Raw genomic sequence first — 24,069 nt, forward strand, 5'->3', positions numbered from 1 at the left:
ATAACGCTAAGCTAACGGCTAACGCTAGTTAGCTTAACCTTTTACTAGTAACATTGCTCGCGTCAATTATATTGAATGTCATTGATCTACTGGTCGACCGAAAATGTAAACAGGAATGTCTTAACACGACTGCGGACTCTGGATGCTGATATAAAATGAACAAATGGCCTATAAATATGAAGTTATATTTGAACCTCTGTTGTCAAGCCTTGTCAATATAACCCACCCCATTTTATCACGAATGGATGGTGTTGTAGAGTCCGCTTTTGAGCGTTTTAACGATAGCGCTAAGCTAACGGCTAAACGCTAGTAACATTGCTGCATCGATTATATGCATTATATTGAATGTCATTGATCTACTGGTCGACCACGGGTGCGCGCCTGAGACCACCTATTTCAGCGGTCCAGGTTCAGCGCCCCCGGGGACGAATCAGCGGGGGGTGGGGACGGGGGACAGCGTTCTCACTCAGACAGACACACCCTTTTCTGATGCGAGCCGCGTCTGATTCGACACAGAGCAGTGAGTGAGAAAGGGCCCTCAGTCTCAGGACCCTCCAGTCTCAGGACCTCAGTCTCAGGACCCTCCAGTCTCAGGACCTCAGTCTCAGGACCTCAGTCTCAGGACCTCAGTCTCAGGACCCTCCGGTCTCAGGACCTCAGTCTCAGGACCTCAGGGGGCTTTCTCACTCAACATCGGGGGCCGAATCAGCTCCGTGCCGTCCTCAATCCGAGTTTCGTGCCGAACTCCCCCCCCCCCCCCCCCTCTCCCCCCTCTAGTTTGTGTACACACTTCAGTCTTGGTGCGTTCTGGGTCTTGTTTATGGTTTGCGTTTTGAGCTTGTAAGCTTGCCGTAGTCTATGATGTCACGCTCGAAATGTAAACACAGGAAGTGTTAACACGGAGACTGGAGAATGGATGCTGATATAAAGAAACAAATAACTAATAAATATGAAGTTATATTTGAACCTCTGTTGTCAAGCCTTGTCAATATAACCCACCCCCCTTTTCTCACGAATGGAACTCTGTTGTAGAGTCCGCTTTTGATCGTTTTTCAGGGTTAACAATAACGCTAAGCTAACGGCTAACGCTAGTTAGCTTAGCCTTTTACTAGTAACATTGCTCGCATCGATTATATTGAATGTCATTGATCTACTGGTCGACCACGGCCGACTGGTTGGGCACCACTGGTCTAATAGAAATAAATGCATTCGAACAATGTATAGACATAGCAATGGCAAACAAAATTGCCAGGCCTAATGCGAGCCAGGGAAGTGTTGCGCTTTGTGCTTTGTAACGTGGCTTCATGTTTTTTTCATCCACTGAGCTGTGAGGCTCCACATGCGACGTTGTGTGTGTCATGCCCCCCGCCCCCACTAGTGCGCACCTGAGACCACCTATTTCACCGGCCCAGGTTTAGCGCCCCCGGGGACGAATCAGCAGGGGGCGGGGACGGGGGACAGCGTTCTCACTCAGACAGACACACCCTTTTCTGATGCAAGCCGGGTCTGATTCGACCCAGAGCAGTGAGTGAGAAAGGGCCCTCAGTCTCAGGACCTCAGTCTCAGGACCTCAGTCTCAGGACCCTCCAGTCTCAGGACCTCAGTCTCAGGACCTCAGTCTCAGGACCCTCCGGTCTCAGGACCTCAGTCTCAGGACCTCAGTCCCAGGACCCTCCAGTCTCAGGACCTCAGTCTCAGGACCTCAGTCTCAGGACCTCAGTCTCAGGACCTCAGTCTCAGGACCCTCCAGTCTCAGGACTTCAGTCTCAGGACCTCAGTCTCAGGACCTCAGTCTCAGGACCCTCCAGTCTCAGGACCTCAGTCTCAGGACCTCAGTCTCAGGACCTCAGTCTCAGGACCCTCCAGTCTCAGGACCTCAGTCTCAGGACCTCAGTCTCAGGACCCTCCAGTCTCAGGACCTCAGTCTCAGGACCTCAGTCTCAGGACCTCCAGTCTCAGGACCTCAGTCTCAGGACCTCAGTCTCAGGACCTCAGTCTCAGGACCTCAGTCTCAGGACCTCAGTCTCAGGACCTCAGTCTCAGGACCCTCCAGTTTCCAGTGAACAAAAAGTCAGCTAGATGAGGAAAATGTAAACAAAAAATAATCTGTTAGTTTATGATATCTTGCTGCTAAATTAACTGTTTAAATGGTTTAAAATATTTGTTTAATTAAACCGTAGCGCAGCCCAACTAGCTGTCTCATATTATTTGACTTAATGACTATAGTAATTAATCTTAGCCAGCACATTAATTAAACTCCAGATGATAAAAGCATCGATATCTGTCTGTCAGCTACATTAAATCAGCAGTAGCCTACTGTCTTCAGTGTAAATGCTTGTTTAATACTCACTGTTTTACCATTTTAATCTGGTTTAAATAATATGAATAACACGTTGACAGCCCCCCACCATATGAACTCTGACTCCATTGCCTTCACCCTAGGCTCTGTTACCCAGACTGTACGACTCTGAACTCTGTTGCCTATACTCAACTTATACCTACCTACTGGTCTGCTTCACTGTCTACCCATATACAGTAGACACACGCACAAAATGGCGGCCGAAGGCAGGTGTCGTTTGTGGGGCTCCACAACTATCCTCCTTTTTTTTTAATGTTCTCCAGTTTTCCAGAAGCCCAGCTACCTCCAGGCTTTGCCCAGGCCTCAGCAGTGGCCCAGCTACCTCCAGGCTTTGCCCAGGCCTCAGCAGTGGCCCTGCTACCTCCAGGCTTTGCCCAGGCCTCAGCAGTGGCCCTGCTACCTCCAGGCTTTGCCCAGGCCTCAGCATGCCCAGCTACCACCAGGCTTTGCCCAGGCCTCAGCATGCCCTGCTACCTCCAGGCTTTGCCCAGGCCTCAGCAGTGGCCCTGCTACCACCAGGCTTTGCCCAGGCCTCAGCAGTGGTCCAGCTACCACCAAGCTTTGCCCAGGCCTCAGCAGTGGCCCAGCTACCTCCAGGCTTTGCCCAGGCCTCAGCATGCCCAGCTACCACCAGGCCACAGCTTAAATCAAGCAGCTGGTCAACCTGCAACAGTCTCTACAAACAACCTGTTGTTCGAGCTCCAGTCTGGATTTAGAACATCACATTCCACAGACACGTGTTTATTATATCTGACACACCAAATTAGAACAGAGGTGGACAAAGGTAAATTCGGTGGGATTTTATTAGATTTACAAAAAGCCTTCGACACCATTAACCACAACATACTTTTATATAAACTGAAGGCTATGGGTTTTAACAGTATATCCTTAAGGTGGATGGAGTCATATCTGAGAGGCAGGAAACAAGTAGTGGAGATTAATGGGAGCATCTCCTCCTCACTCCAACAGACTGAAAGGTAGGCTACAGACAGCTCAGAACAAATGAGTTAGACTGATTTTAAAACTCCAACCCAGGACTCACCTTTCACAGACACATTTTAACAGCCTCAAGTGGCTCAGGGTTGAGGAGAGGGTCTCTCAATTAAAACTCTGCATGGTAGATACTCGGGAATACTGTCCCTCAGTACCTCAGTGGATATTTTAACAGACCTCGTCCCAGTGAGATGCAACAGAGTAATGGGCCAAAACTCATTCCTGTATTCAGCAGCAGTTCTATGGAATAACCTACCAATGGAGTTGAAGTCCATAAGCCCCTTCTCCACTTTTAAATCATCTATAAAGAGGTGGATCATGAGTAGCAGAAGCTGGGAGTAGATAACAAAGGGATTATATTATGTGTCTTTCCTTTTGTTCTGTTGTTGTTTGGAAAATGGATTACTAGTGTATTTATGTATGTATTAATAGTATTGAATAGTTGATCAATTGATTCAGTTTACATTTACATTTACATTTAGTCATTTAGCTGACGCTTTTATCCAAAGCGACTTACAAGTTCTGTACGACAAGTCATCAGGAAGGGCACAACTCTATCAGCTGAGTAACAATGTTCATCAAAGTGTTGAGTGCTACAGCGTAGGTTAGTTCATTAGGACAAGTGCATGACAGTAAGGTTAGTTAGGGTTAGATATGTATATATATATATATATATATTTTTTAATTCAGATAATGGTTGAAGAAGTGCGTCTTTAGTCAACGGCGAAAGATTGGACGGGTTTCGGCTGTCCTAACTGGGGTGGGTAGTTCATTCGACCATTGTGGGGCAAGGACTGAGAATAGGCGACTTCTCTTTGATGACCCTCCCGGAGCTTGGATAGGAGTAGGTCTGAGGCGGCCAGAAGATGCAGAGCGTAGGGGTCTTGAGGGTGTGTAGTTAGAGACCATTGACCGGAGGTAGGCGGGAGCGGTTACCTTTGCCGCACGGTATGCTAGGTCGAGGGCCTTTGTCATGAATTTATCAAAATGAAACATGAAAATAGCAACTAAACTGTACAAAATAATATTAGACGAACATGCTGATTTGACAGAAGGAGCAGGAAACCCCATGTTGGTGTTCTCTGTGGCCCCAGGCTTAAAGAGGTTGAGACACAGTGACTCCCCCGACCAGGTGGCAGATCATTAAGGTCATAAACTGACCCCTCAAGACTATATTGAGATGGGCAGGAAGGAGTGATATGTACTTTAGCTAAAGAAGAACAAAAGCTTATTTTAAATGACCCATTTCCCCCACGGAACCTATTTGGTAAGAGACTAAAGAGGAAGGAGATAATTATCTTTGAAGAACAGGAACCAACTGAAAATACAGTTGAGGTCAAAGGTCTTATTGACACTAGCTGAGCAATTTCAGGTTATGACACGGCAGCTGGTCAGAAGACTAAGGCCCAGAGGTCATAAAGGAAACACCAGACCATCTGGAATCTCCCTTTACACATCCGATTTGACTGACTTTAGGAAATACATTTGATAGGCTCAAGGATATTGGAATTTAAGCAGAATGCCACCAGTTACACATTTAACTTTAGAATAGATAGACAAGACAGTTTTAGACCTTGAGGAAATAGATAAAACTGATGGCTTTGTCAGAGAGATTAGTTAGATGGCCTTAGAAAACATTGCAACACATATGTAAAACAAGGACCATTATGTTAAAAGTAAATTGTCATACAAAATCACATTTGATAATAGGTTTAGCAAGCCAGAAAAGTTGACAACAAGTGAACCAAATAAGAAAACATAGGTAGTAAATTAAGGATTAAAGAAAAGGTTATTACTAAAAGAATAGACAACCATCAGTAGGATGGAAACAGTTAAATAAAACAATTACATGAGTTACAATGTGGGCATAACTTAAAACTATTAGGGAAACGGTAGACACAATAAAGAATAAAATCTCTTAATGCTAAAAGATAAAACTATACAGTAATGGTTAATCAAGAAGCCAGTATACTATTTCTGTTGAAAAGGACTTATGCAATTATCTGTTCACGGAGGGAAGAGCTGAAAGGAGCCCCAAATAAGGTAACAGCCAGTCGGATTCTACTGTGTAACATTGTGTCGCGGGACCCAGGCTGACGTGTCACTCACAGAAGAAAGTTCCTGCTAGAAGGAGTTTGGCCAATGGGGAAGCCTGATCACTGGGGTGACGTCACCTGACAGGCAGGGGAAAGGTCTTTTCTATCTCATTAAAAGGGCAGGCGAGGAGACAGAGGAGAGACCTGGAGCGACACACACACCGGCTGACAGGAGAGACCTGGAGCGAAGGAGATGAGCGCTGGCGACTGGAGCGCTGAACCTCCACCGACGGAGAGAGACTCACCACCCGGAGACTCGAGAGCCGAGCCGGAGACACACAGAGCGACTGACACCAGATGACAGAGGAGAGGCTCATAGTAGAGAGCCGCCGATAACGAAACCAAGCGCTCCCAACCCGCCGAGGATCCGAAAACCAAGGTTGCCCTGGCGACCACCAACCACAAAGAGAAGCCGCGTGTTGTCATGGACAACTCGAGAGACAACAACACCACCGGAGAAGAACGCTCTGATCGGCCCCAGCTGATCAAATCATGGACAAAACTGCCACACCAAAGAGATAATTAGCTAGAAGAAGAAGATCCTGTACTTGTTTGATGCATAAGCTGTGTTTTATTAAGAATGGAAATAAACACACCAGTTTGTTTTATTCAGATCACCTCGTCTGCGTTTTCCTTAAAGGGGAACTATTTTACTATTTCTTTCACTATTTGGGCACTTTTACACAATTCCTGTGAGTCTATGGAACACCTCTGTAATATATATATTTTTTTTATTCATTGTTTTGTATTTCTAATCAAGTCCTCAAAAACAGCATTTTTCTACCTCAAGATTTCGAGCTGTTTTGAGCCTGGGCTCCTAAACCACTGCGGAGCGTCATGTTCGCCTGAACATTAACATGCAGCAGTGACTATATGACATCACATATAGGCACATTTTCAAACGACTCAGTTCAGTGAGGGTGAATATTGTGAGAGGAGAATTGGAAGAATGCGCCAATATGAGAATTTTGAGACATAGATCATATTAATATAAGTTCACATAGCTAGGAAACAATGCTAAACACTCAAAAAGGCCATTTATAAGATAGTTCCCCTTTAATAGAACCGAACACCTGAACTACAAACAATGCAGAGAGAAGGGTAAAAGACTATACGATCACAGATCATATATAAATGAAGTGAAAGATACTTCAATTGGTCCGTGACCCGTGCTGTATTCGACCGAAGCCGGTTGAAGACGACGAAAAGCTACTTCTGGAAAATGGACCGAGAGGTTCTCTCCCCATCATAGATGCCTCTGCGACTGATTAATCCTTCGCCTCTTCAGCCGAGGACAGCGAGTTTGGAGGTAAGTAAGGATGATGCATTTGAATTGGGTGGAGGTCGAGCAGTCTCAAATTGGGGTTGCTAAAGGAGAAAGTGAATGATGTAATGGACCAGGAAAAATGGGTTGGTGTCGGAAGGCACCAGAGACCAGGATTCACGACCTACTGTCTCTGGTTTCGGCCGCACCAGCAGCACTTGATGTGTTAGGGTATTGAGGGGTGTTCGGTTAGAATACCTAGGTATAGTAAAATGAGATGGATGTGGCAAGACTAGTCTAGGTAGAATCGATACTAATGTAATGAAGAAAAGGGGCGCAATCCGAGTGAACGGTACAGTAGTGAGGCGAAAGATGAAGTGTTGATAAGCAACTATGGAGCTATAAATAAGGAATTGTTCAGGGAAACAATTGAAGGTCTGGGGATAAGTGACGTTTTTGGTTGATGAACTGGTTAAATGAGGCACTGTTTTCACTCGTCAGAACCGGGCCCGCTCTGGGAAACGGCTGACGGAAGAATAAGAGTACCATTGTGGATTTTCAAGCCCTTCATCGAACAGTATTGTGACTACCAGTAATGAGAGGATATAGATGTCTGTATTTAGTTCAGATCACGCACAGCCGAGGGTTAGGGATTCGTGCCAGTTTGCTTAGCGGGAAGGAACTCTCTTAGAATCGGTACGCTGAACAATGGACTTTTGGAAGACGTTCCATATGCGAATTGTCGAGACAAATCCGACGTCATTTAGGCTCAGATTGGCTATGGTCCAGATCTGAAGAACATCAAACTCGTGGAGGAATGAGGAAAGTAGAAAATATGGAAATTGTGGTTTAAACGGGGAGCACGATAGACCACATACACCTCCGATTCAAGCCGACAGGTGGCTCTACAAGTAGGAAATATGGAAATTATGGTTAAGGACGATTTGGCCATATAAACCTCCGATTCAAGCCGGCAAGAGGCTCTACAAAACTCTCCACGAGCTACTATACATGAATGGAGCGGGTTTCTCGGGGTATAGCAAGACGGATTTTCTAGAACTCGGTAGATATATGAAGCACTTTGAAAGAAGGAACTGCGTTTGTGATTAGGACATAGGGAAGAATTGAGTGAAACGGGCGAGGTTTATGGATTAGGAAATGCGCTTAGAATGAATGTGGCCAATTGTATGGTATGTTTATAATAGGACGATGTTTTGCTAAGTATATATGTTTGGATGGGTGTCTGTTAGAAGCTATGAGTGAATGCCAATGTATTTTTGTATTATTATGAAACGCTGGTGACCAAGACGGCAGCGGAGAAACCATAACACTGTCCGTGGGACGGGGCATTTATTTAGCTGGCTCCGTTAGCCGCGTGATGACAGCAGTAACATATGGACGCTGTGTTGCAATATCGAGTGTATTGAATGAATGGCGAGAGTGATGGAACAAAAATGATGTGTGAAGTTCGTTGACATTTTTTGAATCGGTGGTATTAAGGTCTAAATTTAATGTAGTAGGTATCAAAATAAACTGAGTTTTGGGAGCTGATGACGTCACTGGGAACGTCTAGGCTTTTGGGAGCGTTGGATTTAAAATACTGTGTATTTCGGCCAGGCGGGGCCAAACGGGCGAGCAAACTAGAATAAAGATAATGATATATGTTCTGTAAACTGGGGCTAAATAGGATTAAAGTTATGTTGCGGGGTATATCAGGGTTGTGCAGACGTCGCGATGTGTTGTGCCGCTCGAATCAACAGGATAATGGGCTGTATAGGAGAAGTTATGGTGGTGGCTAAACTAGGCTAATAGAGCTAGCAGTACTGAGCTAATGAAGCTAAAATGCTAAGCTACCTGCGCTAATGATGTAGCATGGTTGAACTCTCGGGGAATATCGCGTGTTGCTACTCTTGGTGGCTGGCACGGGACTTTAGGGAGGCGCGGACAGGAACTTCCGGTATAGAGGGGTTCTGGGGATTGTGGTTTATTATTGAGGTGAGACGTCGAGTTGACGTCAAGTGGTGATGTGCTGCGTGATGACGCACTTGTGAGGGAGGGTGAGGGCGCCTCCTGCAGGACGTTGTGAGTACTGTAGTACAATAGTGGTGATGTACTAAACATTACAGCAGGGGGCGGTGTTGCCTCTTTGATTGTTACACCTCTCCTTCACGTGTAAACGGGGAACCGTGGCGGACATTTTGTAGTTTTTATAGTTTTTTTGGTTTTAGGGTGGTGACCATCTTTGGAAATTTGTAGTTCTTTTTATCGGTTTTTCCAGTTTTTGATGATGAATGTATATACTTGTTTAGTTATCAATCTATATTTGTTGTGGGCCCAGTATGATGGCGCTAGTGGGATAGGAACGTGATAGATGTGTGGGTTTGTTTGTAACTCTACATAGGATAGTTAATTCCAATAATAGGCACTAGTGTGATTGGGACATGTAGACGGTATAAGTCGGTTTGCGCGTGCGCGCCGCGGTCTGTCAGTGCAAGGGGGATGGACTATGGGCTTATATTAAGGCAGTGGACAGTGAAGGGCTATAGGGGGCGATGTTGGTCAAGACTAGTTGGAGTGAAAACAGCGACGTGGTGTGCTGTGACAGGACTTGCGTGAACCCCCCCCCCCCTACTCCTTCGTGTCTCTTCATCCCTCTCTCCCCCTCTCTCCCTCCCTCCCTGCCTTCCTCCCTCCCTCCTTCCCTGCCTCTCCCCTCCTCAGCCCTCTCTCCCCCCCTGCTCCGCCTCTCTATCCCTCTCTCCCAGATTGATTTTGTTGAAGTAACAGGTTCTCAAATGGAGCTTTATTCAAGGTAGATTGACTTTATGGTAAGGCTTAAAGCATTGGTTATATTAATGTAGTGGTTACTTTCTGAATTAGGATTACATAAGGATAAATAAATTCATGGTCATTTTGGAGCCCCCCCCTCTCCTCTTCCATCTGTATGTCTCTCCCCCTCCTCCCTCCCATTCTCTCTCTCTCTCTCTCTCTCCCCTGTGTCTCCCCCCCTCCTCCCTCCCGCTGTCTATTTCCTTCTGTCTGTCTTTCCCTCTATCCCTCTCTCCCTCCCTCCCGGTATCTCCCCCTCCCTTATCTCTAGCTCCCTGCTTGATTGCAAAGGTGTTTTTATTCAGGTTGTAGTGCCCCGGCAGTGAGATTTGAAGTATAGTGTTAGGTATTAGGAACTCCATGCAGACTGTTTTAGTCTGATTAAAGTAGGGTTTGATTTAAGTTAAAGTTGGCAGCAGGTGCTGAAGATAGTGTTTGAAGTCCTGTGGGTTAACGGGACCAGGCAATACGGTAAAGTCTGCTAATTAATTCTAGAAAGTATTTGATAAAGTAAGGTCGATTGGGAGCCCCCCCCCCCCTTTTTCCTCCGTCTCACTATCCCTTTCTCTCTTCCCTCCTTCCTTTGTCTCCCCCCCTCCGTCCCTGCATCCCTCTCCCCCTCTCCCCCTCCCTCCCTTTTCTCTTCCCTCCGCCGCCCCCCCCCCCCCCCTCTGTCTCTCCTTGTATTTCTCCCTGTGATTCTCCTTCCCTCTTTTCTTTTCTCCACGTGTGCCCCCCCCTCAATGGCTTGCCTGAGAATGGATTGTGGGTATGCTGCAGGCCATTGCTGGGTTGGGTAGTGGACCCGTGTTGGGGTCCTTGGGAACAGGGTTGGCTTTGCGTCATGTTGTGTGTTGTTGGGTGGATGTTTATTTGAGCTGCGTTGTTATTGTGTATGTGAAGTAGGTACCGGATGAGCGCTGGCCTGTCTGGGTGCAGGTGATGGTAGGATGAGTTGTAATATTCCTTGGGAAAGGAGCTTGGGGTGTTTCCGTTCAGGTTCGAAACTGAAGGGAAAACGCTTTGGGCTGTGAGATGGCGGGTCTTTGTGGATTCAAGGATCTGGGAGGATATTGGAGTAGGTATAGTGCTGGTGTCCATGAGTTTAATAACATGAACAACTGGGCTATGTGACGGTCAGGGGTTTGGTGATCTAAATTGCTAACAATTTATTTTTTTCCCTTGATGGTGGTTGGAAGCAGAAGACAACACCAAAATGATTTTTTAGTGTTGTGGGGGGAAGTGTGTAAGAGTGTAAATGTGTGTGAGAAAATAAATGAAAATAATGTTGTATGAAGCGGTGAGACAAAGTTAATATTACATTTGTATTTAGTCAATACGCTAAGCGGTCATTTAAAGTATGAAATAAGATCAGAATGACGGATTCATCAAAGCAAAAAGAAATTGGAACAGATGGCTAATCAGGTTTATCAAGATTATTAGACAATTGATAGGCGGTGTGGGACTAATGATTATGTTCCCCAGAGAATCAGGTGAAAGGAACACACAAAGGATTTGGAAACCTCCAGTTTTCCTGTTGGAAGAACGGACAAAAACAAGCTAAGCTGTATCGTTATATTCAAACAAAATCACACCAAATCTCTCAAAAAATATTAGTATAGTGTTGCCCGACATTTCCAATACATAACAGATAGTGGAAATGACAAGGGAAATGCCACTGATGTTAAGTTTGGGTGTTTTTGCTTTCTTTCTGCACAGGTGCTCGGCAGGACAGAGGGGGCTCTGACGATTTCGATAACCAACTGGGGAAACGGCTATATAAGCCTTGGTATAAGTATGAATGATAAGCCAGTTATCAATCCTTGTCTGCACAGTAAAATATTTGACAGTGTGAGTGTTTTAACTCAAGTAGGTAGAAATAGTTTTAGAGACGGAGAAACTTGTTTTTTCAAATGGTGATTGCAGGAGTGTTTGAAAGTGGAGAGAATGACGGTTACACAGGAAGTTCACCTTAGTGGAACATTGATAGGAACAACTGAAGCGTTAGAAGCAATAACAATAGAATAACAAAAACGAGAGTAAACAATCAGTCTGTTTCAATCACCCGTACTAAAAAAAAAAAAAAAAAAAAAGCAATATAGAAATGGCCCACAGTAGTCAGGCCGTTGGTGGGAGAAAGCCGAGAGCCTCTGCAGACATTTCCCAGATAGACTTTACCAGTGATGATAATCTGATTGATTGGAATAGGATGGACTTCTCTCATGTGACCAGTACGATAGAAGGACTTGAAATGATGACTTTGGTTCCAATACAGGGGGTCTCAGAGGAGAGAGAACCAGAGACAACGGTATTACTCCAACCAGAACCGATCCATGCTGGAGTGTCCATTGCAGGCGACTGCAGTTTAACCAAGGGACAGAGAAAGAGACTGAGACTTGTTACAGCAGTCCCACGAAGTCCACTCTGGCCGTACGGCTGGAACAGAGACCGACAGCAGGTATGGAACTATACACGAACAGTTTCTACAGCCCACCCGTTTCCCATGTCCAGTCGTCCCTCGAGACCAAAGCCGGGATGAGAGGCGTGGGCCGGTGACGAGGAGCCAGCCAGCGAGGGCCAGGGTGGAGGAGGAGAAGAGGATGACGTGCCTCTCTCCAGAAAGACAGAGAGCGTTTATAGAAGCGTTCGAACGACATGAGGCGGTTCATCGAGACTTGAGGAAGACGGAGCGGGCGTTTGGTCAAGCCGCACACGAGATGCAGAGACTGGAGCAAGAACTGGCTAAAAAGAATGAACTGCTGAGTGGTACAGTTTGTGATGTCATGCTTCGGGCGTCAGAACTAGGCCGCCGTGATCAAGGAGTGCCCTGTGCTCCGTTGCCCGGACAGGGAACTGGGCCGCGACAGGGTAAACAGAACCGCAGGAGGGGTGAGTTTCCAGGCCCCTCCCAACAAGAAAAGGCCCGAGGAGCGGCAGCAGAAAAGGACAGGTATGCCCCTCTCTCCTCCAGGCAACAGGACATGCAACCAGAGGACCGGAAAAGGGTGGTCCTGGCGGGAGCTGTGGGATGCCAGCCGAGAGACTGCTGGAGTTGGGGTGAACTGGGACCGCCTGGATGGCCGGCATCGGCTGAGTGCTGGTACTGTGGAGAGATCGGCCATCTCGCTCGATCATGTGGCAAAGGGTGGCGGGCTCGGCAAGAGTCCAACAGACGGCGAGAGTCCAACAGACAGCATGAGTCCATCAGAAAATAGACCTGCTGGACTTGCGGAATGTTGGGTCATTCTCAGGAGGAGTGTAAAGAGGTTGTGTCTGCAAAGGTCATAGGTTAAAGAAGAGCGAAGAGGGAATGCACAAACAAAGCTGAAAGTGCTCGAGAAAATAGAGTTATTAATAAATTAAAATGGAAAATGCGACTGATTAGAATAAAAATAGAAACGAAGATACATGGATAGTTTAAAAGGTTTGATTAGGTGTGCAAGTTACTAAAACGGTTTGGAAGACTAACAAGGGTAAGTTGGGGCTGTAGAGGGGTGAAGTAACTGGAGATTGCATGGGCTAATCGTACTAACAAAAATGATGGTTTTAAACAGGAACAATGGAACATTGTTAATATTAGACAGAGTTAATAACAAAGGACTATTTATAGTAGTGAATATACTTACTTGATCCAAGGGTGGTCAAGAAGACTTAAAAAAAAAAAAAAAAATTATTATTTCATTACTTTTTTATTTCTTTTTGGATTTTTAATTTTTCGGTCTTAGTTTTTACGGGGGTAATTATGCCTCTAGATGATAGTTTAAGTCTGTTGGATGGGTGTGTTGCATGAAGACACTCACAATTTTTTGTTTGTTTGACATTTTGTTTGTTTTTGTTTTGACACTCTGTTTTGTTTAGGAACTGGCTGGCTGGGACGGATCTCTCGCCGGTCAGGGATAGCAGGTGGTGGTGACACAGCGGGACTGGTAGGAAGTCTGATATAATGGGCTGGAAACTAAGAGTGGACGAGGGCTGGTTCATGGTTTGTTTTTTTCCGCTCATTGAGAGTCCAGATGTAGAATCTGGGGGGTTGTGTCACGTTTTTGGGAGATGGTAAGTGTTGGGGAAACGTGTTTCTCTGTCTATAGGTAAGCTCTGTAGGTTTTGGTCGCAATTGGCCAAATAGTTTTCATGTAGGGTGCAGACATGTGAATTTGATAATTGACTTATGGGAGACTCTGCACCGGCTTGTTGAAGGCTGGCGGAGTGTGTGGGATGTGTGTTTAAAGGGACTGTGGTTTGTTGCCATGCACATAGGTTCTGTTGGTGATTGGCCTTGTCTAGAGCTGGCTGTCCGGACCGAGGAGGCTGTCTGGAAACAAGGTATTGATAGTGTAATAAAATGGTTATTCCACTTTCAAGGGTGGAAGTAGTATTGTGTTGAACTTGAGATATTTGATCTAGTAAAATAGTACAAAAACAAATGAGACAAAGGTGATTTGATTGAATGTTAACATAACTAATTTGGAGCAAAAATGTATTGTCAAATACAGAACAGTAAAGATGTATCTGTGCCAAATAAGACTTTCCAATCTATTGTGTGTTTGTAAATAACATTCCAAAATGCAAAAAGGACAGAGGGAAAATCGTTTCCTTCTGTGGAAAATCGGAGCAGTACCAAGAACTGCCCACAACAAAGAAGAGGCTGTGGTTAGCACAAAATACAACAAGAAGAAAACAGTCAAAACAAGTTAGCAGTAAAGACCTCAGGAGGTTTGAACAGGGATAACTGACAGGGATGAAAGTGAAGAATAATTGAGGCCTCAGTGGTCTTTTCAAGGAGAAGAGATGATTTATGTTTGCTTGTTTGAATCTCCCTCGATGGTTTAGAGTGTTAATCTTTTGGGTATGATGTATTAATCTTTTCTTGCAGAGTCAATTACACAAAACAGACACATTGAAGCTAATTACATGGATAATGTATAGTCATAATTAGAAAAGCTGATAATGGTACGATGTTCTTTTTGTATAAAGAAACGGACCTAGACTGGATGTCATATTAATAACTGATAATGTGTATAACTGTGCAAGAAGAAAAGGTAGGTGAAATGATGATTTTGTAACTGTACAGATGGGAATGGTTTTGGTAGTTCGATTTGTGTAAATTTTCGATTTTTTTGAATTTTTAGAAAATATTAACAAAAATGGTAATTATGGTTTTAACATGTTTAATTTAGAACATATTGGTGCTATATAGTGGGTTATGAAACCCACTAAGGGTGGATTGTCGTGAATTTATCAAAATGAAACATGAAAATAGCAACTAAACTGTACAAAATAATATTAGACGAACATGCTGATTTGACAGAAGGAGCAGGAAACCCCATGTTGGTGTTCTCTGTGGCCCCAGGCTTAAGGGGAGACACTGCAGGTGAATAGGGTAAAAATTTTTACTAATAGATATCACAATGAAACTTCCCCAGTTGATTACTTATATTAAGACAAGACTTTTTTGTATTACAAGTTTTCTGAAATTGTATGTTTAAATATGCAAATGAGGCATTATCTACTTAAATATGCACTAATTTGCATATAATTCCAGGACAGAAATCTGAACATTGGATAAAGCCATTTTCAAAATTATAGTTTCATTTTGTTGACATATTAGAGCCAAAGGTTATTACAGAGGGGATTTTGGATATCTCTTTTTATCACTCCATAAATCAGAAAATACTCCATTCAGTCCATTTTTATGGTAAAATTCCATATTTCGCCATGTTTTTAGGAATAAAATGTGATATAAATCAGGGTATGAATGCGATATCAACAAACCCTTCTGTAAATACCTTCAGAACATAGATATGAATAGAACTGGAAGTTTTGGTGTATGTGAGTGCTACTGAAGTAGAGATTTCTGGCTCAGAGTATGAGGAAAAACTCTTAAAACTCATTTTTGGGAAAACGCCTTCAAAGTTCTGTATTGTAAAATGCCATACTTTTTTTTTTTTAAACAGATATTTACAAACACAATACCTAATCAAACCATTAGTAATAGACAACCTAAACACATGCCTGATAACTGAATAATAATAATAATGATGTTATTGAACTGAACAGAACTACACACAGGCTACAAACAGTGTAGTACAGTGTAGTACCCCCTAATAGGCAAAACATATTTGAATAGATATCACTATGAAACTTTCCCAATTTGTTATGTACATATAAACTAAGAAAAAATATATTGCATGTTTTCTGAAATTTATGTTTATATATGCAAATGAGGCACTTCCCCATTAAATATGTGCACATTTATGGATGCAATAAGGCAAAATGATGTAAAATAAACAACTAAATGTGTGTTATTGACGTTTTATTGTCACTAGTTTCATAGAAGACATGTTTAGGAAGCAAAATATAACAAAATCTCAAAATCAACAAAAAAAGTATATTTGACTATTCACCTGCAGTGTCTCGCCTTAAAGAGGTTGAGACACAGTGACTCCCCCGACCAGGTGGCAGATCATTAAGGTCATAAACTGACCCCTCAAGACTATATTGAGATGGGCAGGAAGGAGTGATATGTACTTTAGCTAAAGAAGAACAAAAGCTTATTTTAAATGACCCATTTCCCCCACGGAACCTATTTGGTAAGAGACTAAAGAGGAAGGAGATAATTATCTTTGAAGAACAGGAACCAACTGAAAATACAGTTGAGGTCAAAGGTCTTATTGACACTAGCTGAGCAATTTCAGGTTATGACACGGCAGCTGGTCAGAAGACTAAGGCCCAGAGGTCAGAAAGGAAACACCAGACCATCTGGAATCTCCCTTTACACATCCGATTTGACTGACTTTAGGAAATACATTTGATAGGCTCAAGGATATTGGAATTTAAGCAGAATGCCACCAGTTACACATTTAACTTTAGAATAGATAGACAAGACGGTTTTAGACCTTGAGGAAATAGATAAAACTGATGGCTTTGTCAGAGAGATTAGTTAGATGGCCTTAGAAAACATTGCAACACATATGTAAAACAAGGACCATTATGTTAAAAGTAAATTGTCATACAAAATCACATTTGATAATAGGTTTAGCAAGCCAGAAAAGTTGACAACAAGTGAACCAAATAAGAAAACATAGGTAGTAAATTAAGGATTAAAGAAAAGGTTATTACTAAAAGAATAGACAACCATCAGTAGGATGGAAACAGTTAAATAAAACAATGAGTTACAATGTGGGCATAACTTAAAACTATTAGGGAAACGGTAGACACAATAAAGAATAAAATCTCTTAATGCTAAAAGATAAAACTATACAGTAATGGTTAATCAAGAAGCCAGTATACTATTTCTGTTGAAAAGGACTTATGCAATTATCTGTTCACGGAGGGAAGAGCTGAAAGGAGCCCAAAATAAGGTAACAGCCAGTCGGATTCTACTGTGTAACATTGTGTCGCGGGACCCAGGCTGACGTGTCACTCACAGAAGAAAGTTCCTGCTAGAAGGAATTTGGCCAATGGGGAAGCCTGATCGCTGGGGTGACGTCACCTGACAGGCAGGGGAAAGGTCTTTTCTATCTCATTAAAAGGGCAGGCGAGGAGACAGAGGAGAGACCTGGAGCGACACACACACTGGCTGACAGGAGAGACCTGGAGCGAAGGAGATGAGCGCTGGCGACTGGAGCGCTGAACCTCCACCGACGGAGAGAGACTCACCACCCGGAGACTCGAGAGCCGAGCCGGAGACACACAGAGCGACTGACACCAGATGACAGAGGAGAGGCTCATAGTAGAGAGCCGCCGAGACGAAACCAAGCGCTCCCAACCCGCCGAGGATCCGAAAACCAAGGTTGCCCTGGCGACCACCAACCACAAAGAGAAGCCGCGTGTTGTCATGGACAACCCGAGAGACAACAACACCACCACCGGAGAAGAACGCTCTGATCGGCCCCAGCTGATCAGATCATGGACAAAACTGCCACACCAAAGAGATAATTAGCTAGAAGAAGAAGATCCTGTACTTGTTTGATGCATAAGCTGTGTTTTATTAAAAATGGAAATAAACACACCAGTTTGTTTTATTCAGATCACCTCGTCTGCGTTTTCCTTAATAGAACCGAACACCTGAACTACAAACAATGCAGAGAGAAGGGTAAAAGACTATACGATCACAGATCATATATAAATGAAGTGAAAGATACTTCACCTTGAAGCGGATTCGTGCAACAATGGGGAGCCAGTGCAGGTCCCTAAGAAGTGGGGTGACATGGGCCGACTTCGGTAGGTTTGAGATCAGGCGGGCCGCTGCGTTCTGAATGAGTTGAAGAGGCTTAGTGGCAGTGGCCGGGAGGCCAGCGAGCAGTGCGTTGCAGTAGTCGAGGCGGGAAATGACTGTTGATTGGACGAGGAGTTGGGTGGCTTCTTTTGTCAGGAAGGGGCGGATCCTTCTGACGTTGCTCAGGAGGAATCTGCAGGTTCTGGTTGTTGCTGCGATGTGAGCAGAGAAGTTCAACTGGTTGTCGAGGACAACACCAAGGTTCTTGCCGGTCGGGGACGCGGTCACAGCTGCATTCTCGACTGTGATGGAAAGGTCGGTCAGGGGGGAGGATTTGGCCGGCAGGTGGAGCAATTCTGTTTTGTTTAGGTTCAGTTTGAGGTGGTTGGTCGTCATCCAGGCGGAGATCCGCTCAGAGACGTGGATATCTGAGGGAGGGAAGGAGAGGAAGAGTTGAGTATCATCGGCATAACAATGATAGGAGAAGCCATGAGACGTGATAATGTTACCCAGTGATTTAGTGTAGAGGGTGAAGAGAAGGGGTCCTAGAACCGAGCCCTGGGGGACACCCGTCCGCAGGGGGCGGGTGGCCGACAGGGTCCCTCTCCATGACACTTGGTAGGAGCGGTCATTGAGGTATGATGTCAGCCATGTCAGCGCAGAGCCAGCCACTCCCATTCCTGCGAGGGCCGCGAGGAGGATCTGGTGGTTGACTGTGTCGAAGGCTGCAGATAGATCTAGGAGAATCAGGACAGAGGAGAGGCCTCTCGCTTTTGCTAAGTGAAGTGCCTCTGTGACCGCAATGAGGGCCGTTTCTGTGGAGTGGCCAGTCCGGAAGCCAGACTGATTAGGGTCTAGGAGGTCATTCTGTAAGAGATAAGCAGTAAGTTGGTTGGATACAGCACGTTCAAGTGTTTTAGAAATGATAAGATAAGATAAGATATTCCTTTATTGATCCCCTTGGGGAAATTCAGGCATCATAGCAGCATGGGGGGAGGGGGGGGTACAGGTAGTAAAACACCACAGTGTACAGGTAGTAAAAACAACACAGGCAGTGTAAACAATTTGGTCAATATGGTCAATATAATTTACTATCTGACTAGCTGAAGAAATATTCACATTATTCACAGTGTCACATAAGGTGCAGTATGCATAAGGTAGTGTTATAATGTACTATCTACTGAGTATACATTATTCACAGTATCACAGTATCCACTGAAATATACATTATTCACAGTATCACAGTATCACAGTATCCACATAAGGTGCAGTAAGCCTAAGGTAGTGTAGGTTTTCCTCCTTGGGTTCCTATAAGTCCCAGGTCAATGTCTGGTAGCAGTCGCTGTCGCTGCCCCCTGTTGTGGAGCCTGGAGGCTGCTATTCGCTGCCCACTGTTGTGGAGCCTGATGGCCGCTGGTATGAAGGACTGTCCGAGGCGGTTAGTTGAGTGTCGGTGGGAATGAGTCTGTGGCTGAACGAGCTTCTCATCTTGACTAGCTCGTCGTAGAGGGGGTGGTAGGGGTTCTCCATGATGGCAGCCAGCTTCCTTATCATCCCCCTCTCTGCCATCACCTCAAGTCTAGGTAGCTCGACTCCCACCACGGAGCTAGCCTTCCTCACCAGCTTGTTGAGCTTGTTGGTGTCCCTTGAGTTGATGTAGCCTCCCCAGCATGCCACAGCATAGAAGAGGATGCTGGCCACAACAGACTGGTAAAAAGACTGCAGCAGTCTGTTGCACACATTGAAGGACCTGAGTCTCCTCAGGAAGAACAGCCTGCTCTGTCCCTTCCTGTAGAGGGCCTCTGTGTTATCCGACCAGTCCAGTTTATTGTTCAGGTGTACCCCAAGGAACTTGTATGAGTCCACCATCTCCACATCCACCCCTCGGATGGAGATGGGAATCGGGGGGGGCCTCTTCTTGCCCCTCCTGAAGTCCACCACCAGCTCCTTGGTCTTACTGGATTCTGTAAAGCACAGTAGGCTTGCCTCTTTGTACTCACGCTGGTTGTTCATCAGGGCTGAGAGAGACAGGACGGTAGTTGCCTATGACGGTAGGGTTCAGAGTTGGTTTTTTTATGAGCGGCGTGACTCTGGCTTGTTTTAGGGAGGTGGGGACCACCCCCGAGTTGAGTGAGGAGTTGATGGTTGCAGTTAGGAATGGGAGGATGTCTGGTGCTATGGTCTGGAGGAGTGGGGAGGGTAGCTGGTCCAGCTGGCATGTAGTCGGACGGTTCGACATTACCAGTGTCAGAGTCTCGGGTTCTGTAATGGGAGAGAAAGATGACAGAGTGAAGGATGAGGTTCTCGATTTAGCGTTTGGAATGGGTGGGGGTTGGGAGAAGGAGCTTCGGATGTTCTCCACTTTTTCCTCAAAGAAGATTGCGAAGTCTTCGGCAGAGAAAGATGAGGGAGGGGGGGGGTGGGGGGGTGAGGAGGGAGGACATGGTAGCATGCAGTTTGCAAAGATTCTTGGCAGAGGCCTCGATCCTATGGTGAAAGAAAGAAGCTTTGGCATTAGTAATGGTTTTGGAGAATGTTAACAAGAGGTTGTGATATGTGAGCAGTGAGGCGTGACTTTCTATACTTCCTCTCAGCTGCTCTCAGGACCTGTCTTTGTTCTCTCACTGGATCTGTCAGCCATGGACTGGGTGGGGAACGGCGGGCAGGTTTCTCAACGAGGGGACAGAGCTTGTCGAAGGAGGTTGCAAAGGCTGAGAGGAGGGTGGAGGTTGTCATCTCTGTGGCAGAGAAGGTGTCACTCAAAGGTAGAGCGGATAGTATGTCAGAGGAGAGCGTGGAGGGGGATAGGGAGGGCAGGTTGCGTCTGAGTGAGACAGTTTGAGTTGGGGTGAAGACCTTTCGGTTAAGCATGAGAGTTAGTGAGAAGGATATGAAGGAATGGTCAGATACATGTAGGGGAGTTACCGTGGTGTTAATGATGCTGGAGTTACGGGAAAATATGAGATCCAAGGAGTTGCCTGCTTTGTGGGTGGGAGGCATGGCAGTGGGAGTCAGGTCAAATGATTGTAGGAGGGAGACCACTATGACTGACTGAGATGAGTCAGGCAGGTTGAAGTCGCCCAATAGAAGGAGAGGGGTACCATCTTCCGGTAAGGAGCTTAGAAGCATGTCCAGCTCATCTGTGAAGTGATCGAGCGGACCTGGAGGTAGAGTGTAACAATAATAATAATAATAATAATTTAGGACCTGCTCCGAGGTCATCAATTGGCACACATGCGATGCATGCATGCAATTCGTATCTGCGATTAACCCATCCCGTCGTCCTTCCCCCCCAAGGGCAGCCGGGAGCAGACAGGCGTCAACGTGAGCCGCGCCAGGGGACCAATCCAAGTGCTCCTGTCCGTCTTCGTCAAGGACGCCACAGCGTTAGCGATCTTGTTGTTGTGCATGTTTTTCCATTGGGTTTATCTTATCGGGGGGAAACCCTTGCGAGCACGGGGAGAACATGCAAACTCCACACAGAAAGGCCTGGGAGATACCCCACCTGGGTAACTGGCATCATGGAAACCTGGTCCCCAAGCGGGAATCGAACCCTGGACCTTCTTGCTGTGAGGCGACAGTGTTAACCACTACACCACTACACTACACCACCGTGCCGCAATGGTGAGATTGAAAGGATTAGAGACAGACTGCATGATATTCGAGAGAGGAGAGTGACAGTTCTGGGAGTGGTGTTACGTTTGTAGCCCTTGAAGGAGATGTCATGAGGCCAGTGCCTCCACCCCGTCTGGAAGGTCGAGGTGTGTGAGTGAAGTTATAGTTTGTAGATAATGCTGCAGGTGTTGAGTTATTGGGGGTTAACCAGGTCTCAGTTAGAGCCAGGAGCTGCAGATTATGGGCATAGGCAGTAATGAAGTCAGCATTCTTGACTGCTGATTGACAATTCCATAAGCCTCCCCGTACTGTGACAGGTGTATTAGTGGCTGTAGGAGGGTAGGAGAGATTAGCCGGGTTGCTAGCAAACTGCCGTGGGTGGGTTGAATCTGTTCTGGAGGAGCAGATTGTGGATATAGGTATGAGACACATTGTGGTGTCAAGAGTGGCAGGGAGGAAGGGAGGTAGTAGAGAAGTAGCAGAGTGGGAGGTAAAGGGAAATTTGTTCAGAGTGGAGTGAAAGATAGGACTAGGGGGTACTTAGCACTAGGTGGATCAGTAGATGCCTCTGCGGAGAACTCCAGTGTATATTAATATTATGCTTAATTAATGTGTATGCACTGTGCATTTTGTTCTGTTTCACAGGTTGTTGACCTATGGTAAGCCTATGGTCAACTGTGGGAATTATAAAAGTTGTATTGTGGAGAAAAACATCTCAACTAGTTTGTTTAAAATAAACAAACTCTAATGACTAACCATTGAGTCATCCATTGTGTGGTGCCTGTCAGCCCTTTCGGAGGGATTCAAATAGAAAATTTTTGAAAGATCCGAACAGTCAAAAACCAAGGCCCGGCTTTCAAGAGAGTAGGCCGGATGACCTTGAAGCAAGGACCAAAATAATTAATTAAAGAGACTGCTTAACCCATCTGACTGTTAGCTAACAGCCCATCCATACTGCCCCCTGTACATCTGCTAAACCTGCTAGCTGAAGACAAAGAGCTAAAGCCAATAAAAGGGAACAGTCTGAAAACGAGACTATTAAGCCCAGTTAGGAGAAAAGCTCATAAGTCAACAACGGTCGAAGAAGGAAAAGTTAGCAAGATGGCAGCGACAGAGGAGGAGCTGGAGAAGCTGAAGCAGAGGCATTCAGCAGCCCAGACTGCTTTTTCCAAAAAAGCCAACCATCTCACCTCCAGGGCTCATGTACTAGGAGAAAGTGAACTGAGAGGTGCATGGTTGAACTTCAAGATGGAGCATACCAGAGTCGAGGGAAGCAGGGTTTGAGTACAGCACGGCCCTGAAAGAAGAGGGCATTGAAGAGACCACAAAAAAGGCGATGCAAGTCGACGAGAAAACGGCGGAGTGCAACCGTACGTTTGATGGAATCAAGGTCATCGTCGAAAAAAACGTTTGGGCCAGGTTTGCTGAACAGACAATTGTCACCCTCGCTGAAGGGGCTGAAGCAGCATTGGACCAGGCTGAGGTAACCGACCATAAGAAGATGACTAGGAGTGAGCGTGAACTGGGGAATACAAAGCTGGAACGGAAGATTGGCGAGCTCTACAGAGCTGTGCATGAGTGGACAGACCTGATTCCAATAACAAATTTAATGGAGTCAAGGGACCTTAGCAAGGAGCTAAAGCAACGACATGATACACTGTGGGATGAATGGTCGTGGCGAGGCTGCGACCAGCCTGGCGACGACGATGACCAGCAAAAACATGCAAAGCCTGAACACAAATAGAATAGAGAATAGAATAGATCTTTATTTGTCATTGTTGGTACAACGGAAATTTGTTAGGAACAACAAAGAGCATGGCGATAAGCAAAATGCAATGACCGGTGCTCACGCAGACCTTTACCTGGTCTTCCCCATAGACTCTCAGACCCCTGGACGCATCGTCTAGCCTAGCTTGCCCAGCATGGCCCCTAAACTCAACGATGTTGCACTTCAAAATGCCACAAGCACACCACATGGCACCTTCCATGCACCACAAGGTGGTTCCGGCACATACCCTGGTGCTTATAACTTCATGCCCCAGATCACTCTAGAGCGAGCACGCCTGCCCATGTTTTCTGGTAACATGAGAGCTTACTACCGTTGGAAAGCTGAATGGGAGGACCTGCAGCAGCTGGGAAACCCACATGGGTTGGAAAACATCAGGAAATTCCATTTCCTAGGGAGCCTAGATGAGGAAGTCAAGAGGGACCTCGTGCTGTCCAGCTACGGATCCGCCAAGGACATATTCAGGCTCCTGGACAACAAGTACGGAAACAAGCCGAAGATAGTGCTGCTCATCTTAAAAGAGGTTCATGGACTTTCCCCCGTCAAGGGAAACCAACCAAGAAAGACCATCGAACTAATTCAGGCTGTGGAAAGAGCTCTTCGTGATCTCCAAGTCCTGGGGGAGGAAGATGCCGTGAAGAATCGGGTGGTGGCTCATTCCATCGAGAGTAAGCTGCCTGACACCCTGAAAGAAAAGTGGCTTACACATAGACTTGACCCTGTAAGCGGCTTTTCACCACAGACCCACTTTGATTGCCTACTGAAGTACTTGAAGAGACAAGAGGACATCCTTGAGGAGTTGGATAAGCTGCAGCCCAGTCCAGCGGACTATCCTGAGAGAGCCAACGACCGAGGTAGAGAAAGGAGGGCATTCACTAAAGCCACAGCGGGAAACACCCAAAAGGGCTC

The sequence above is a fragment of the Notolepis coatsorum genome, assembly GCF_963971535.1.
Source record: "Notolepis coatsorum genome assembly, chromosome: 11".
NCBI classification, from domain to species: domain Eukaryota; kingdom Metazoa; phylum Chordata; class Actinopteri; order Aulopiformes; family Paralepididae; genus Notolepis; species Notolepis coatsorum.